The sequence below is a fragment of the Columba livia genome, chromosome 2 (genome assembly GCF_036013475.1).
Source record: "Columba livia isolate bColLiv1 breed racing homer chromosome 2, bColLiv1.pat.W.v2, whole genome shotgun sequence".
Classification (NCBI taxonomy): Eukaryota; Metazoa; Chordata; class Aves; order Columbiformes; family Columbidae; genus Columba; species Columba livia.
In genome coordinates this window covers 61,478,304-61,491,031 of record NC_088603.1, presented here as the reverse complement: position 1 = coordinate 61,491,031, position 12,728 = coordinate 61,478,304, and positions in this window count along the sequence as shown.

Below are 12,728 nucleotides of genomic sequence, written 5' to 3'. Positions count from 1 at the left end.
CTGTTGCCGTTCTCTTAAAGATCAGTGTGTTGCCACCAGTCTGAGTTCATCTGGCATACTGAGAGTTTGTGGTAGGCCAAGGACAAAGCAGTCACTGTGGTGAGACCTAGAAAGTTATAACACCTAGAAAATAATCACAGAATGGCTGGGGTTGGAAGGGACCTCTGGAGATCATCTAGTCCAACCCATCTGCCAAAGCAGGTTCATCGAGAGCAAATCGCACAGGTATGCGTTCAGATGGGTTTTGAATGTCTCCAGAGAAATGAGAGATCACTGGAACAAGCTGCCCAGACAGGTTGTGGACACACTCATCCTTCCCATGTTGCCTTTTGTTGGCTGGTGACCATGCCTGGAGCTGATAGATTGTTCAAATGGCAGATGTCACCTGTAACAAGCATTAGCAGCAATAAAGCTTAAATGCCTAATAAATTTGTTAAGTAGGTAATGGACATATACTTCCATGCTTGTGAGACAGGAGAAAGGATGATGTGGCCCTTTCTAATGGCTCACTAAGGGCCTACAGTTCAGAAAGCAAGTTAGTGGTATAGCTTTTCATTTGAACAGCTTCAAACCACATGTTTAAGGGGATTGTTCAATCCAGAGGGATGATCTGCAGTGAAATCCTGACATACATTATAGATGAAGGATACTTAGTATAGCTGTTCTAATCTATCCATCTATTCTGATCGCTCTGCATTGCCTACTAGTGTAGACATACTCAGTTACTTGTTTTGCATGAATATTCGTGGCTGCATTCTGCAGCTGAAAGTATTTTTGAAATGTTTTTAAAAGAAAAAATTTCTGCTAAAGGCAGTATATTCAGTACACTTAAATTAAACCCAGCTTGTTTAGACCATTTGAAACCTGGCTCAAGTTAAAGAAACTTATTTAATATGTGGTTCGGCAGATGTTTAAGTTCAGTGTTCTTCATGTCACATCAGTCTCATTTTTAGAAGCTGAATGACAGCTTGTCTACTTTTTTTCATCCAGTGGATCTTCTCTGGTGGGACTAATTACACTGGTATTTTTGTGTTGCATTTCTTGTCTATTTAGTATTGTCATATGGAGAAAGAGACAAATCCAGCTCTCATCTTGCTTGCTTCCTCTTTTTTAGCTAATGCAAAATTCTGCTTGCTGGCTGTGTGTTGAGTCACAGAAGAGATGGCACCAGCTGCATTTCCTGCTCAGTGTGGGGAATCCATTTGGAAGTTCGGGGGAGATTTGGTTTTAGTTCATTTGAAAAAGTGAACTTTCTCTGCAGTTTCATGAGCATCTGCCTTGCTTTTCTTCCACCATGTCTCTTGGAGACTTTCTTAATAAGCAACTGTTTGTGATACATTTTATCCCAATAGTAGGTCTCCTTCTCCCTGCAGTCCTGCATTTGTTGATTGGTTTCAATTTGCATCAGCAGTTATCACAGTATCACAGTATGTTTGGGACTGGAAGGGACCTCAAAAGATCATCTAGTTCAATCCCCCTGCTGGAGCAGGAACGCCTAAGTGAGGTCGCACAGCAACATGTCCAGGTGGGTTTTGAATGTCTCCAGAGAAGGAGACTCCACAACCTCCCTGGGCAGCCTGTTCCAGTGCTCTGTCACCCTCACTGAGAAGAAGTTTTTTCTCAAATTTAAGTGGAACCTCTTGTGTTCCAGCTTGATCCCATTACCCCTTGTCCTATCATTGTTGGCCACCGAGAAGAGCCTGGCTCCATCCGCATGGCACTCACCCTTTATATATTTATAAACATTAATAAGGTCCCCCCTTAGTCTCCTCTTCTCCAAACTAAAGAGACCCAGCTCCCTCAGCCTTTCTTCATAAGGGAGGTGCTCCACTCCCTTAATCATCTTTGTTGCCCTACGCTGGACCCTCTCCAGCAGTTCCCTGTTCTTCTTGAACTGAGGGGCCCAGAACTGGACACAATACTCCAGATGTGGTCTCACCAGGGCGGAGTAGAGGGGAAGGAGGACCTCTCTCGATCTACTAACCACCCCCCTTGTAATACACCCCAGGATGCCATTGGCCTTCCTGGCCACAAGGGCACAGTTGCATTATAAAAGGACCCCTTGGCATAAAAACCAATGCTTTTTCTTTAAATAGAATGTAAGTTTTAAAAGCCTATTCTCCTAGTCCCAACTATTTTTTCTCCAGGCCTTTTCAACCCAAAGGAAACATCAGGCTCCACTTTCCAGCTGCCATGAATCTAACTACTGCTTGCACTGTTGGATGTTTGGTTGAGAGCAGGTAACATGGTCAATAATTGACACTACCCTGCATCTGTTTCAGGACCAAATCTGTCCTCATGTATGACAGCCCTCTAAAAATACACTATACTGCCTGGATGATAGCCATAAAGCCATGAATCAGGGTTGCTTGTCTGCTTGCAAGTGGGAGTGCCTGTTCAGATTTGTATGTGTAGAGTACTTAAAAAGTATACAGTGAAACAGAGCAAACTTGAATGCTTCATTTCTTCTGTATTATTTTTTCTGGTTGAAATGAGTTGGAATTCCAAGATTTCAATGTCTGACTTACAGAAGTAGACTTCTTTAATGATTTGTGATATCATCCTGGGAAATATCTAAACACTAGCTAGATATAATTTCTTCAATGAAATTGTTTGGGAGAACAAGGAAGCCTCCTTGTTACAAGGCTAGAGATGATTCAGTGTTTTCTCCAGTGAAAGGATCATTATGACGTTATCCTTCATTTAACTGTAAAAAGATACAAAGCTGTTCTGATTGGAATTCTTAAAATAATTTGAATGCTTTAAAGTGTACTTTGTTTACAACAACCCTTAAGGAAACCAAGAAGATAGAAAAATAATCAAATCAAAAGAACCGTGATGGCACTTTGAAGTACTAGCTCATTAGCTTCAATATATATTGACATGAGTTTCCTTCAGTGTCCATCCCTTAGGCATGCTTAAGAAGGCAGATCTGCCCTGAGGTAGATAGATCTAAATTAGTTTGAGTTTCTCATTTGGAGGTTGATGCAGTCTTAGGTTACAGTAATACTTAGACATGGTGACTCCACTCCTGAGCTTCCATATCTGTTCAGAAAGCTAGGAGATTTAAAAGAAATTTGGAGGGCTGTTTTTGTTTTTTGTTTTTTTTTTTTTTTTTAATGCATTCCTGAGAGTAAGTTGCATCCACATGCTTTATGTAAGGGGTACTGCAAAAACTAGCTGGTCTGTCCAAGGCATAGGCAGACATGCACTTGTGAAGCAGCAGTTGTGGTCAAGGAGCTTCCAGGACCAGCTCTGTGTTACTGATTCCTAAGACACAACCGCTCAGGCAGTAATCTAGTAACAAATTTTCATGTGGTTTGGTGTGTTTGTTTTTCATTTATAGTCTTAAGCACTACTGGAGGTGATTTATATAGGTTAAAGTTCACAAAGCTGTTGTTTTTCAAGATTATCTGTTTACTATGTCTAAGCTGGAGTACAGTAATTTTATACATTATTATATATGTTTTATATATGGGTGGCTGATTAGGTTATGAATCAGTCCTTCAAATACAGATTTTTGGGCTTTTTCTAGCTCCCTGGCAGCTTCTTATCAATTATCTCCCCAGATGAATCCTGACACTCAGGAAGCAGAAACTATGTCTTAGCAGTGTAGGTGACTGTGGGCCTGAAAGAGGTGGCCAGGCTGAAGGGACATTAGCTCATCCCATTTTCCAAGGAAATACTTGGGAGGATTGATGGAAGAAATTCAAGCTGATTCTCAAGCAAAGTTGTTCCTGCTAGGGCCTACTCAAAGAAATGCATTGGAAAATTTCCATAAAAGCAAGGAAAGGGTATTTAAAATCAGAGATGACTACAGAGAGGCAAGGATGTGAGATAGCTGGCCATCGCTTGGTGACGCTTAGTCACAATTTAGTATGGATTGGTGGCTTTTTATCCAGGCAAGTATCTCCAATACCCTACTCAAAACAGCATTGAGACAATGACACATACACTGAGAAATGAAGTCATCTTCCTTGAAGAAGGCTTGGGAGTCATCTGACAAGCTAAAAATAATTATAGAAAGAAAAGCATCATAGCAAGGAACATAATGCAGGTATTTTTGAAGCTCTCAATAAAGAAATGCCTGCTCAAGACTACAAAAACAATCTTTTACACTAGAAGTTCAAAATATGTGAAAACGAAAAATTAAATCAAGGATAAAAAATCAGGGATAAGAAACTGAGAAAAAGGAATGAAGTTGTATTGCTAGCAGCTCTCATGCCATCTGTGCATATGAGGAGGTGCTAGACAGAATTTTGCTGATGCATCCTATTTTGAAGGCAATGTTGAAGGTAACAAAAGTATTGCATTGGCTCCACTGTTATTTTTGTTCTTTCATGTAGGAAATCATCCCAGAATCAGTTTGTTTTCATATGGAATTTGAATAACAACAACAAAAAGACCCCAAAACATGGAGCTAGAACACTGAGATACGGAGAAAGCACAGCTCTCCAGCAGAGAAAAGGGGAGTGAAATGATAACCACTGAAGGAAAATACAATCCTTATGTAGGAGGAAAACAGTGATTCTTTTTATATATCAGCCATCTCCAGTATAGTGAAAGAACATAAAGCAAGCTGGAAAATACTGATGTAATAGATTATGTTTCTGCTGTGAATAAAGGGCATGTTACCCATGATATTTCTATTCTGCAAGTGCATTTTGCTGACGGCTTAGGGGAGCCAGAACAAGCAGTGAGCTTTGGCATCCTAGTCTGTGATGAGGTTTCTTCCCTTGCTTTCAATGGAAAAGCAAATGATAGCTTTACCTTGCGGCAAGTACTACTGGGCAGCTCTAACCTTTCTGTTAGCAAACACAGTCCATGTTTTAGTCTCCCACTGAATGCTCTGAGTCACCCTGCACTTACGTAAGGACAATAGTTAATTCACGTGGCTCAAATACAATTGTACCCAAGTAGCCTATCAAGGGATCTGAAGACCAGAGCTGTAGGTAGGACAGAGATTCGTTGCTGTCAGGAGACCTCCAACATTGCTAATGTTTCCAAACTGCCCACGTTGTACATTCCTGAATGGAAAGAGTAAGTTTTCCATTCAGGTGTGGTTTTATGCATGCGCAGTCATGTCATGCTGTACTTAGCAAAGCTACACTTGGATCTTTTTGGAAGGGGGAACTTTTTCTGCCAGAACCTCTACAAATACTAGTGTGTCGAGGGTTAAGATTGCGGGGTGACAATAAAACCCTGGCAGATGTATTGTTAACCCCCTCTTCCCCCCCCACTTCCCCCGTCCTCTTCCCCCTTTTCACTAAGGAGAGGCGATTGGAAGGAAAAGAAGCACAGAGTGAAGAGAGTTGGAAAAAAATTAAAGATGTTTTACTAATGCTACTAATATGAATAGAGAAAATAATACAAAATATACAAAACCAATCTTGAAAGTCTCAGCAACTGCAGAGCCGGCATCCAAAGTCCTGGATTAGACTCCGCAGCCAATCGGAGCTGGATTCAGTCTCTCACTAGGCCTCAGTTCGCAGGGACGACTAGCAAGGTCCTCTCCTAATGTCGGCCATAAGCAGAAGGGAAAAAGGAAAAGCACAAAGGCACGAGATCCTCGTGATCTCCCACTTTTATATGAAGTATTCACGTGAATGGAATGTTATACCCAATTGGTCAGTTTCTTGGTCTCTTTCTTCTCGTCGCCCCTCTCGCGAGATGTCCATCCGTGCTTATCAATAAGTTTGCATTCCATTGCTAGGTTTACCAAAACATGTGTCTGGTTCTCCAGGAAAATGCAGTTAATATGAAAGCTTTAGCTGACAGGCAAATTCACTGAAAGAGAAACTTGTTTTTAACAAAACCAGGACATAGTGTTTTACCTACATTTACAGTACAGTAGTTTCCCATCTAGTTCCAAGAGTCCAGGAATGATGATGCATTGAGAAATGGAAGATTTTTTTTTCAGAAACAGTTGTGCTTTACTTACAGTCCCCTAGGTTCGGCTGCAGGCATGCCTGATACTTCTTACATATTTTTGCTCTTGTCTTCCAAGTCACCATTTTGTAAATAACATGGACATCCAGGATATTTTAATATATTCAAGTTCATTACTGAAGTGATCTTCAAAAGCTAACTCTGGTACTTCACTGTGGCATGAGAGTGTCTGGATTCTCTTTCCATTTTCAGACATTCTTCTTCCACTGTTTCGTACAGTTTGAGTTCACTTGCAGAATTCAAGTACCTAAGTTACACATCTAGAGTAGGTTCAGTTGCCTAAACAAAGACTGCCATAATGATGTCCTGGGATATCACACACATTTACTTAAACCAGCTGGAAAAACACAAAAGAGATGGAGACACACACCTTGCTGCAGTGACAACTGGCATGCACCAGCGTGTCTAAAATGACATTAACACTTGTGTTTAGACTAAAACCTGTCCTTGGAGTGAGATGATGTGAATGTGTGTGTGTATGAGATTATGTACATAGGTATCTGAAGACTGTAAAGATAGCAACCGGACTTTTTGTAATTGCAATAGAAGTTTATCAGTTTAGGTTTTAGTTATTGTTTTGTTTACTTCACAGGCACCTAATTTTTTTTCTGTTTGAGAAAATGCTAAAGATGAGCCCAATGTTGTCATTATTCTGTATGCTTGCTTAATAATATCAATTCCTGTTCATTACAACAAGAAATCAACCTATAATGCTGATCTTTTCTGATCTGCTGTTCTGTATATTATCTACCTTTGATTGTATGCTGCTCTGTGTGTTTACTCCACAAGTTGAAATAAAAATAGTAGACTGTGCAATATCTTTCTTTTTTCCTTTAACAAAGATTAACTTGGGGGGCTCTTTTAGCTTCATTTTAATAGTAATTTTAAAATATTCTCTGCTTTTAAGATCAGTTTGGGACAGGCGTGACTGGTCAGAAACAAAGCAGTGGGAAAAAGCTTTGGGTTTGTTTTGTTTTTCTTTAAGAGAAAAGGAAATATTCTTCCAGGGGTACACTGAACAGAATGACCTTTTGAATTAAGACTTCTGTCTGAAACAGTAGGCTTGTCCTGTGGGGACAGCAAATTTAGAGATCAAAAGATTACTTTCACTTGTGGTTAGAGTGATGCTGTTATTTTAAGTTGCTCTTGTGCAAGGAAGAGCTGCTGATGTTCAATGTGAATATTTATATAAGCAATATTAGAAGGACATCATACTATCAGCAAAGACATCAGAGCTCTCTAACAACTTCCTTCACTGTTAATGGGGAAATCATGTATACCTATCTTAATTACAAAAGGTTGCATAAGTTAGAATAGACTACCTTTTAACATTTTCATTAAGGTATTTTGAGAAGTATTCAGGATTCATGCATACTAGCAAAGTTCTATCCTAAATCACTCACATCACTCAAGTGTGGGTAGAAATCGGAATAGACATTGTTCTGTCATTCACATAATTATGTCAGCTTGACAGAACTTGCTAGCTAATGTATAAAATAGCAAGAATAAAATAATTTTATTTAACTAAAACTGATTTAAATAGCATGACACAACCTGGTTGCAAAAAAATGGAATTTTATGCTTTCTTCTTTTTAATTTTATCTGCCAGTTGACATTGATTTTTTTTTCTGTTTGAAACTAGAAGCAACTGCATAATTGTCAATTAGCAACATAAATTATTTCATACCACCCACATCCATTTTTGCAACACTTGCAGACTGTGTTCACACGGAAATGTATGTAGAGCAGTGAATTAATTACACAGAGTTCTTCAAAGATTACTGATTGAGAAAGCATTATAATTGCTAAACATAAAGGAAGATGTATAAAACCCTTTGGGTGCTTTAAAATATATCAATGTAAGTGCTGGTTATGATGTCATTTTTAACACAATTGCAAAGTACAGCAAACCATAAAAATAACCTTTGGAAAATATTCCAACAGCAATTTGGTCCTTAAACACCATATGAAGAAGTAACTAATCCTATACATGACTCGATGGTTCAGTAGGATAATTCACAGAAGAATTTCCATATGGCATTCTCAATATTCTTCAACACATGCTTTTCTATCTCCAACCCATGCTTGTGATACGCTGGTAAATGCACTGCTGTTACTGAAGCCTGACTTGAAAAGCAAAATGATTATCTGTTTTATCTGTATTCAAAGACACAGATGTGTCATCACTTGCTAAATGCTGTTATTTGTCCTCTTGGGATGGTGAGTGAAGGCCAGAAAGAAGACAGGACTTCAGATGGCACAAGCATGGCCCATTACTACTATGGTATAGGTATATCAGACATTATATTTAGACACTTGAGTTTAGATTCAGATTTAGACCGTTAGGATGGTTGAAGGATTTGACTGGACTGAACACAATTCCATTTGAAATACTTCTTTCCACATTTTGAAGGGATCCATTTTCTACTCCCCAAACTCCCGAATCTTCTAGTGTAATTTCTCTCATTTTCAGTTTCTCAAACTGAAAATAACTTTTTCCTGTTATCAATCCCTTAATGTTATTCCAGAAATCAAACTGAAGTGAACTTCTGTCCCATCAGAGAGCCCTTTGCATGAAGGTACCCTGCACTTGCTAGCAACCCTGGCCTACATATAGTCTTGAAGGAAGTATATGGATACTGTTACATTAACACATAACTCCTTTATAGAGAGTATACAGTACAAAGACTACAGAGGATACAAACCAGTATAGAAAGTAAAAAGCATCTGACCAAATAGCATGTGACAGCTTTTTTAGGCATTATGTTTTAGCATCACCTTCTTTAACATGGAAGAACATGGTAATTAGGTTTTAATGACACAGTTTTTCTGTGTCACAGAGAATGAATGGTCTTGATGTTTCTATCAGTCCACAACCCATTTTTAAATTATCCATTTCATAAGCTCTGTGACCAAGAGGTATATTTTACTTCACTCAGTGTTCTCATTTGAAGAGAAGCAGACCTGTCTCTAATACCATTACTCATTTCAGGGGTTTAAAATTCAGACTGACAGGGAACTTTAGTTTCAGGTCATTTCCCCTGTTGAGAAAAGTTACACAATGTAAAGCAGAGCCGGATTTTTTTATGGTACCTTTTATGAACATGAAAACTGCCTCTTTCAGCAAATATTAAATCTATTTCAAATTGCTTTTGAAAACTAGAATAGTTTCTTAACTTATGCTCACTGATGGTGACAGAATCTTACTTCTTAATTACCTTCATAGCAAATTCTAATTAATTATATACTCCACTATTATTTAATCACTTTCAGTTGGCTGTCCTTCAAGACTTGATGTATGCAATATTAATTATTTGCCTATAGCAAGATTTTATGAAGTCTAATATGCACCACATGTGCAACTTAACATTAATTGCAGACATTGTATTTACCATTAATGTATATCTTATTGGCTTTAATTTAACATCTGTATTGCTTATATGCAACTTTATCAGTGTAACTGCACACTGCTTCTGGTGTGTCTAACAACAGCCACTAAACCCTGCTTTTGTATTTGTGTTCTATCTTTTATAATAAAATTGTTTTGAAAGAAAAACCCACATTCTACTTTTCTGTTTTTTTTAAAAAAAGTGAAGACATTTGAAAACAAATTAATCTTTATTATTCATTATTTGGAAAGTCAGATGCCTGAGATGTAATGGAGAAAAAATAAAGTAGGTAAGGGTTGCCTAAACAAAAAGGTTTGCCACTTTAAGAACAAAATCTGTTTGAAAGAGGCTTTGTTGCAGCAATCCATCTTTAGCCTGAAGAAGCAGGCAAAAGCCTCACTTATTAACTAGCAGCGTGTTAGTGATAGTTTCGGACCCTCAGTTCCTACCAGTTCGCACACAGATATATTTGACCTAACCTGTAGAGCCCTACTGAGTTCCAACACTGAGATGAAATAGAACAAGCCTCATCACAGGAAAGCTATTTTCAACACACACTAAAAAAATCTGGCACTGGTTTATCAGTCAGGTATCTAGGTGTCGATACAAAGATTAGACAAATTAATGCTAACTAGGGTAGGTCTATAAATGTTGCGAGTACCTTTCCAATTGCAAGGTCTAGCTATCCTAAACATTACAGCAACGCAATTTTGCTTAAATATTCATAGCTAAAATGCAATGGTTTTAGAAATTAAAATGCTACTGGCTTCCAGTAATGAGACAAAAATAGAAACAGAAGGTACATAAGGTGAAAACAACCTTTTGTCTGCTGATATACTGTGTTGAAATGGGTAGGTCTCTATATTGGTTCTTGAAGTTCTTAAAAGATAGGGAAACCAATTTTATGGTGCACAGAATTTATATACATCTCAAAACAGAGATATTAAATGTTAAATTCAAATATAGGACAGCATATTTTCAGTTCAGAGAGTACTCTACTGAAACATGCAGAGATTTGCCACAATGGCAACATTTTCCCCTGGATGTAAGAAAAATGTGGCATCATTTTACTTTCTGAGGGCATCCTGATCAGGTCGTATCTCTTTCAGTAAAATGTATGTTTGAACCAGTATTTCAGACCATGACTACTTCAGAACCTTCACCTGTTGGTGAGGGACACTTCAACATAAAATACAGAGTAACATTCAAACCTTTTAATGTTTCAGCAATTTTTAGGATAAGGGAGCAGGATCAAATGCAGCTCAGAATAAAATACAGTTAACTATTCAAGCTAATACAAAAGAATGTAGCTGAATGAGAAGATTTTATTATATTCTAAGCAACAGGAAATATATAGAATAAAGTATTCCTTTTCCTTTAGCAGCTGACAGGAGCAGCAAAAAATTATACATTTGCAGAAGGGTTTCTTTCTTATTACCAGACTTTAAAAGTATGCTGTCAGTATACTTGCATCAAACTGCTTTACACTGAGGCATTTAATAATTCCAAGTGCCAAAATTCCACTTCTCATTGTTAAAGGTTGGGTAGAAATCAATTACAAATTGGTCTGTTTAAAAAAAGACTGATATGCATGGTTTAACTGGAAAACAGTAGTCTGCAGATTCAACATCCAAACTCCTAAGGAACAAAAATCGTTGCTTTCTAGAACAACTAGGTTAAAATTTATACTGTCTTTGCTGAAGGCAAATTTTAAAAGCTTGTATTATTTCAAAGTTCAATTTGCTTCTTCAAAGTGAAGGAAATAATTTCAGTGGTCTCAGTTATTTCTTCTGAAACTGAAGGGGTGACTTGGAGTGACAATGCAGAGCCCTTAAATTACCAGACATACCAGCATCTTTTCTCTGCCTGTTTGCTTGTGGGGTTAATTATTCTTGATAATGACTTCATATATGAATGGAATTCAGGGGAAGCAGACCGCACAGCAGTTCGCCCTTACCCAAAATTGAGCCAAATTAAACCATGTAGCATAAGTGGGGAAAAAAACGCATCTAATCGGTTCAGGCCCCTGTATTCTCAGAGAAACTAAAGCAGTTTACTTATTTGGCCATTTGGCTAACTTTGCTTTTGAATCTGCTGCCATCTCGTGGGCCCAAAATGAATTTTAAGTCCCAAAATAGCAAAAAATTATCAGAAGTTAAGCTTGGGTTTGAGGGAAAAGCCAAGCTACTTGACTGACATGTAAGCCCACTAACATACAAGTACCACTTCTGTCCTGGTGTGAAAAGTTTTTTTTATAATCCGGTTACATTTGCCACTGTTCAGTTTTTTGAATTCACAATTACAGCAACAACTTTAATTTATTAGATTTCAAATTTAAATACAACTAAATGTCCTGGGTTTTGGTTTTTGTTGTTGTTGTTATTTTTTTCTGTTTGTTTTTTTTTACAGATTTGTTCCATAAAGAAGCAGTATAATTTAATCATTCTATACTGGTGCATATGTAGATGGACAAGAGACAAAAGTTTCTTGTCTCATTGGAGTGCATTCCTGGATCACCTTAAGATTTTCTCTTGACCATTTATGAATTTGATACTGGAATTAAAAAGCATCGGGTTCCTACAGATTCTCCAGGCTGTAAAAGACTACGGAGTCATGAATAGCTTGGTAGTTTGTGAGACTGCCCTTGGAGAAGGAGTTCATTGATATGATAGGTTGAAAAAAGGCTATAAGCAGTTTGTGGGACACTGAATTTTCTGGGTTCTTAGAAGCTTTCCTTTTACTATTGCCAGAAAATCCAATAACAGGATGCCAAGGTGCTCATCCAAGAAGTCTGAAGCGGCCAGAAGATGATCCATCTACTTTGGAATGGGCAGATAGTTACTAGCTATGAAATGAGCAGGAATTTAAGTTTGCTTTGGCTTCATTGATAGCTTACATCTAATTTCTCTTGAATTTTAAAAAAACCCTTTTTTTAAAAAAAAGTGATCATTTGATCTCTACAGGGAAAAGAGACTACAGTGGTGGCCCTACTGTACAGAGGCTTCTTTAGTTACAGCTTCCTTTGCCAGTTGTCTAAATGTGGACAGGCAGATTGCCTTCCTGCTGTCAGGGACAGGAACACCTTGCCACTGACCTGGGCTGCAGTGTAGACACAGAAAACCAACAGCCACCACAGAACCCAAAAAAAAAGGTTAAAGAAGAGCAAAAGTAGTAGCAGCCCAGCAGAGCATTCCAGATTCCCTTCCCAAACTGAAGCCCATCATAGGCAACACCGCCAGTGAACAAGAGGAATGGCAACGGCTGCTGCATGGGCAGCCCTAAGATACGCTGGCCCTGGGAAGCTGAGACAGCTTTCCTGCCTGTCTGTCACCTTCAACCTGGGCATGAGCCATCCCCAGCTGCACAGTGGGCTCAAACCATGTAAATACC